The sequence below is a fragment of the Monodelphis domestica genome, chromosome 1, assembly GCF_027887165.1.
Source record: "Monodelphis domestica isolate mMonDom1 chromosome 1, mMonDom1.pri, whole genome shotgun sequence".
In the NCBI taxonomy this organism is placed as follows: Eukaryota; Metazoa; Chordata; class Mammalia; order Didelphimorphia; family Didelphidae; genus Monodelphis; species Monodelphis domestica.
The window spans coordinates 260,378,078-260,384,711 of NC_077227.1; positions in this window are offsets into that span (position 1 = coordinate 260,378,078).

Genomic DNA, 6,634 nt, shown 5'->3' on the forward strand with positions numbered 1-6,634 from the left:
TTGCCTTGTTCTTAGCAGGAATTCTCTTGCTAGAAGTGATTTTCTTTTTTTTCAAAAGGACTCTTTTTTTTCCCCTTCTCTTTTTAAATTGAACAAGTTGATGGAAAATTCAACTCTTTAGTCTTATGAAAGCTTGTCAGGTTCAGCTTAGTCAGAGTAGTGACTAAACAATATCTTGAGAGGCATTTTTCTTCCAGTGCCTGTTGTCTTAAAATTAGTCTTAAATTTTTAGAAGCTAAAATATGATGTTTTTCATTGTGTCTTGGCAAAAAGGACTTTAGAAAATAGATTTCTGGCACTTAGAAGTATGCTTTTGAGGTTAAAGAATATCAGTTGAGAAGGGAATTCAAAAGTCACTGGAGTCAACATCTAGCTAAAGCTTGAATCCTTTCTATAGTACCTATTTATACATTCTCTTAACCATTCAATAATGAATAAAAATGGATGAAAAAGAAAAAATGTATGTGTTTACTATGTTCCAAGGACTGTGCTTAGCACCAAGAATACAAATACAATCAAGCAAAAAAAGGCCGTGCTCTTAAGAGACATTCTAATGGGAGAGACCAGAAAGAGAGAGAGAGAGAGAGAGAGAGAGAGAGAGAGAGAGAGAGAGAGAGAGAGAGAGAGAGATGGATGGATGGATAGATAGGTGGGTGGGTGGATGGAGAGAATGATGGATAGATAGATGGATGGATAGATGGATGGATGGATGGATAGCTGGGTAGGTGGGTGGAGGGAGAGAGAGGGAATGATGGATAGATAGATAGACAGACAGACAGATAGATAGACAGAATAAATGTTAGGCAGACATAGAGAAATAGAGAGACAGACAGACAGACAGACAGACACCTCTCAGAGCCTAGGGTCCTGGGTTGGCTTCTAATAAGCATCTATTATATATAGAATATAGTGGCAAGTCCTGGAAGAAATTAACTAAGATATGGATCCTGACCTCATAGAGTTTATGGAGTCCCAAACAAGTGGTCATTAAACTCTCATAGCTTCTGGTGATGAGGAAACGCCTAGGTCCCAAAGTAGCCACTTCTATTTAGGATAACTCAGCTAAAATGTTTATCCTTACAATGAAAGAAGGAAAAAGCATTCATTAAGGGGGCAAGCTAGGTGGCTTAATGGATTGAGAGTCAGGCATAAAGACAAGAGGTCTTGGGTTCAAATTTGACCTCAGACACTTCCTAGATGTGTGACCTTGGGTGTAAGTCTCTTAACTCCCATTACTTAGCCCTTACCACCCTTCTGCCTTGGACTACAGTACTGATTCTAATACAGAAGGTAAAGTTTTTTTTAAACATTTATTAAGTGCTTTCTGTACGCAAAACACTGTGCTAAGAATACAAATAGAAAAGCAAAAGAGTTCATGCTTTCATGGAATTCACATGCAAATAGGAGAAAGTGGCACATATAGGAGTTTTCAGCTACAAGTCAAATGGAAAGATCCATTTTTTCATAGAGCATTAAAGATACCTTTCATAGGGCAATGGAAAAACAGAAGAGAGAAATTCTGCTTCCTTGTATCCTCTACCCATTGATCCTAGTTCTGGTCTCTGGAGTCAAACAGAACAAGGTTAATCCTTCATTCCCATGATAGCTTTTCAAATATCCTATCTTGTTGGGAGAGGTTTCCAGCCCTTAGTATACAATCTTATTGATAAAGAACAGATCAATAGCTTCTTTATTATTTTTTTTGGTATGCTAACCTTGTCCCTTCAGAGCTTACACTAAACCATTTTTCAAATAAAATTTGCTAAGTATGCAAACCACAGAAGCCAGAGAAGCAGTGCCCTCAACATTCTGGGCATGTTCCAATCCATGCAATCTCTGGCCTGACCAATGCCTTCCATATCGAATGCTATGTGTCTGCCTGAGGTTGAGGTTCTTTGGGCACTTTGGTAACTGCGACCATCAAAGGGACTCAAAGCAGACCTTCATTAATCCACATTCTTCTCTTTGGAAGATAGTGTCATGAGGTTCTTTTTTTTTAAACCCTCTACTTCTGCCTTAGAATCACTACTGTGTATTGGTTCCAAGGCAGAAGAGCAGAGAGGGCTAGGCATTTGGGATTAACTTGCCCAGGATCACACAACTAGAAAATGTCTTGGGCCAGATTTGAACCCAGGGTGTTCTAACCACCTAGTTGCCCATATAAGGTTCTAATAGACTGAATAATTGATATCAAAAGAGCTAGGGTTATGTCATAGTTTTGTCAGGTACCAGCTTGGTTACTTGGGATAATCTTTTTTTACTTCTATGCATATCAATTTACAGAGATAAGAGTTCTGATTTTGACCTCAGAGGACCTGAGTTCCAATGCTGGCTCTGATACCATCTAGTAACCTCTCATTTTCTACATCTTTAAATGAGAGGGTTGGGACTAGATGACCACTAAAATCCTTTTCAGCATCAAATCAGTCATCTTGTGATTATCCCATTTTTATCAACTGTAAATAAATAAATGAAAAGCTTATAGTGAGATCGATTGAGATAATCTGTAAAATACCAGGTAAACAGTGGTGTGCTGGAATATGTTTAATAAACAGCTTTCTAAAAGTGTATTTGTAGGTGCCCTTTTAAGTTCAATCTGCCATTATTAACATTTTCTCCATCACTTTATTAAGTCTAGAGACCACAAAGAAAATAATCAATCAACTAACTTGTGGCATTTGCCTGTTTCCAAGGTGCAAATGATCATGGTAAAAAATTAACAAATCACCAGAGGTATGTGAAGAGTGAATCAAACTCTTTGTTTATCAATCAGCAACTTTTCAGTCAAAAACTAAAGTACCCCTACTTAGTACCTTACCAGTCACTAAGTATAAGAGTTCACAAGTCACTTGCTAGAGTGGGTAACAACTCCAGAGGCCAATGGCCACCCACCTTGGGCAGTGCTAGACAAATTGAAAGACTACAATTAAAGTGGAGGAGCAACAAAAAGTGACCTAGAGAAAACTGCTTTTAAAAGGCCAGCCTGAGGACTGATTCTTTCTCTCTGCATTGGTGAGCCAGTCTGGAAAAGGAGACTCTCCCTGATTTCTGCATTGCCTTGCAGTGATTGAGTGGGACACTCCCTTCAGCATGAGTTCTGATGAGATTCTTGGTGGTCTTAGCCTCAAGTGCACTAAAGGTTCTCAGTGGATTTTTCAGTGTCTCCTGGTTCTTCGGATTTCAGCTTCCTAATTAAGACTATGGATTCTGGTGAAATTTGCTTTGGATTTGCATTTGAGGTCTGGAGACATTAGGATTAAATTTAGGGTATTTTGTAGCTAGGCAGTACTTTCATCTCTTTACATTTTTCCACTTTCACTCTTTCCACCTCTTCATAAATAAAACTGCTAAAAGTCATTTTGACTTAAGTTGTAATATTTTTAAATCTGTCACCACAATATTACTTTGGAAATCTCATTTTTAGCATAAAACCTAAGTTTAAATTCTTACAGGTAGTACAGTAAGCTAGCTCTAGCATCCTTTTGCTAAATGTGAGGCATTATTATTCTTGTTGTTTGTTGTCCTTGTTACTTATAGTAACACTGTTTTCTGTTCCTTTTGTTTTTCAGTCCTGACTGATCCTTCATGATCCAATCTGGGGTTTTCTTGGTAAAGAGACTGGAATGATTTGCCATTTCCTTCTTCAGCTCATATAACCGATAAAGAAACTAAAGTAAACAGGGTTAAGTGACTTGCCCAGGGTCACACACCAATTGTGTATGTGTGTGTTTGAGATCCTCATTTTGCTCATATTGGATTCCACATAAGTTGATGTTTCTTAAAATAGGAAGTTAGAGGTTAGAGGCTTTTCAGCATTCTTTAAGAATACAGTTAATTACTTTCATAGCCCTAATTACCAGGAATTTGGAAGACCTTCTGTTTACACTGTCTCCTTAGCTTTCTATGCCTCTGACAAAGGGCTAACTTCTGGGTCACATCAGCTTTTCTCTTGATTTCTCTGAAGCTAAATTAAACATCACCTGCCTTGGCCAAGCACACTGAAATCATTTCTCCAAGGGTCTTTTCCTGACTGTTCCTTAAGAGCAGCTAAAAATAACTTCACACACAGGCAACAGTCAGGGAAGGCTCCATTGTCATCTTTCTTCAAGCACCAGATATACTCTCATTAACTCCTGCTATCTGAGAGCTTCTGCAAAGATATAGAGGAGTCTGGGTCATGGCTGAAAGAGTCAATCTGATCTTCCTTTCATCAGGATGTTTCAGCTGTGCTGGTGCTAAGCCAGTCAGCAAGTCAACGGTAAGTCCCACCTATCTATTTATCTGGCTATATTTCAGGATCATGGATTAACTGTTTCAAATGAGACTTTATTTCCTCCTGCCTGCCCCGGAGAAAACTTGGGAAACCGCATTCACATTGACCCCAGATGATCCATGATAAGTCAAAAGAGTTCAAGCATCCAGGGGCAAAGCATTGAGATAGCAAAGTCATTTTGATGAAACCTCTGAGAAATGATGGAAATTCTCTAGCAATATTTGATTAGGGAAAAATAATTTTATCATGGATATAGGCACAGAACTTCAATTCTAGGGAGTATTTCAAATGCTCAATTTTTATAAAGTTGGTATTTGAAGAAAATTATGAACTAAAAATAGTAATAATAATATAGCAAAAACAGAAGTAGAAGTAGCATATTCCTAACAATAGCTGACATTTATATTACATATGACACATATTATTTCATTTAAGTTCCACGTCAATCCTCTGCGGTAAGTACTACAGATAATCTTATTGCTGTTTTGCAGATGAGGAAATTGAAACTCAAAGATGAAGATGTTTGCCCATGATCACACAAGTATGCATAGTTCTTATCAACTCCAAGTTGAACTCTCAATTCACTGTACTGCTTTGCCTTTAATGACCCTTTGCCTGCCATCTTCCATAATTATTGTGATTATTGTTGTCACCATCACCCTGGATAGAATCATGAAGCCCTTTTCTGGGTACCCGAGTACCTCAGGCCCCCATGATACTCACTCTCTGTGAATAATACAAATGTATTATCAGAGAATGGAAACATTTTGTCAAAGAGAAAAATATGAATACTAATTCTGAACTCTACAATTTGGGCTCAAAATGCTACAATCAATTTTATACTAATCTAATATTAGCAGGGGCAGCTAGGTGTCTCAGAGGATTGAAAGCCAGGCCTAGAGATGGGTTCAAATGTCTTCTAGCCATGTGGTCCTGGGCAAGTTACTTAACCCCATTGCCTAGCCTTACTACTCTTCTGCCTTAGAACCAATATATAGTATTGATTCTAAGACAGAAGATAAATATCTTTTAAAAATCTAATATTAACATATTTCTGACCTTAGAAGAAATTTCAAAATTTACATAGCCCTATGATATCCCCTGATATGACTCTGCCAAGATGATTTCAAGTAACATATATAGAAAGAAAATCATAATATGTAAAAATAGAGCACAGGGTTGATATTCAGACTAGTAAAGCAACCAAATTACCTTTATCTTCTCTCTGGTCCAGTCTACTCATTCTGCAATAAATAAAAAGAGCTGCCTACCTGGTGTGATTGATCAATGACTCATGAGAATTGGGTTCTATTATTTAACTTTTTCATTTGTTCTTTTCCATTCTAGGTATAAGGAGTAAAGTCTTCAAACTTGGGAGTTTCAACAGTTGGAAAAACAAACCAACTAGGAACCAGCATCTAGGCTGTTTATAGCCAATATAGCATCAACCCTGAGAATCCCCTTCCACAACTAGTGAGAAAGAATATCAATATCTATGACAGGTAAAGAAGGTCATAGGAGTAGTAAGGGCTAGGTCAGATATCAGTCAGTTAATTAACATTTCTTAAGTGCCCACAATATGCAAGGAATTCATTGAATTCCAAGATGTGCCTTTTGTCCTTGACCTATTACTCATGTTTCTAAGGGGCTTTTCTAAGAATTTTTGAAAGAGCTTTAGAGAAAATTATTATTTCTTTGCATTGCTAGAAAAATGAAACAGGAGGTCTTAATATGTTTCCACAATTTTAATCCCCTATCACACAGAAGCATATTAGCATAAATTACTTTATCAGTTTCCAGAAAAAAAAGGAGGTGTTGAAAGTTGAACTTGGAGTCAATGAAAAAACTTTGAAAATGGTATATTTTATATTTTGATGGCTAGGACTTGAGTATAGTATAATGGAAAGAGTAATAGTCCTGGATACAGAAGACCACATGAGTTCCAGTACAAGCTCTACTTATTGTATCACTTGTAACATTAGATTGTGGCCTTAGAGAAGATAGTTAATATCTCTGAGACTCAGAGGTAATAATACTTATGTTTCCTACATCACAAGTATAAGGGGGAGAAAGAGGTTAATTATAAAAAGGTTGGGCTGGATTGTTTTAAAATAGGGTCACCAGGAATTTAATTCCAAAGAGATGTATTTATAATTTATTTACAAAATATAGAAAGAGTGAAGTTAGAAAATCAGAGAGAAGATAGGGTAAGATATCTAGCTTAAGCACTAAGTATTTTGCTCCAACCCCTGGCTCAAAAACAGGCAAGGGAGTTTAGTCCTTAACCAGAGAGGCCTTGGCCCTCATAGCTGAGGACCTGGGGATAAAAGGAGCCTCTCTCAAGAGGATAGGTCTCTCTTG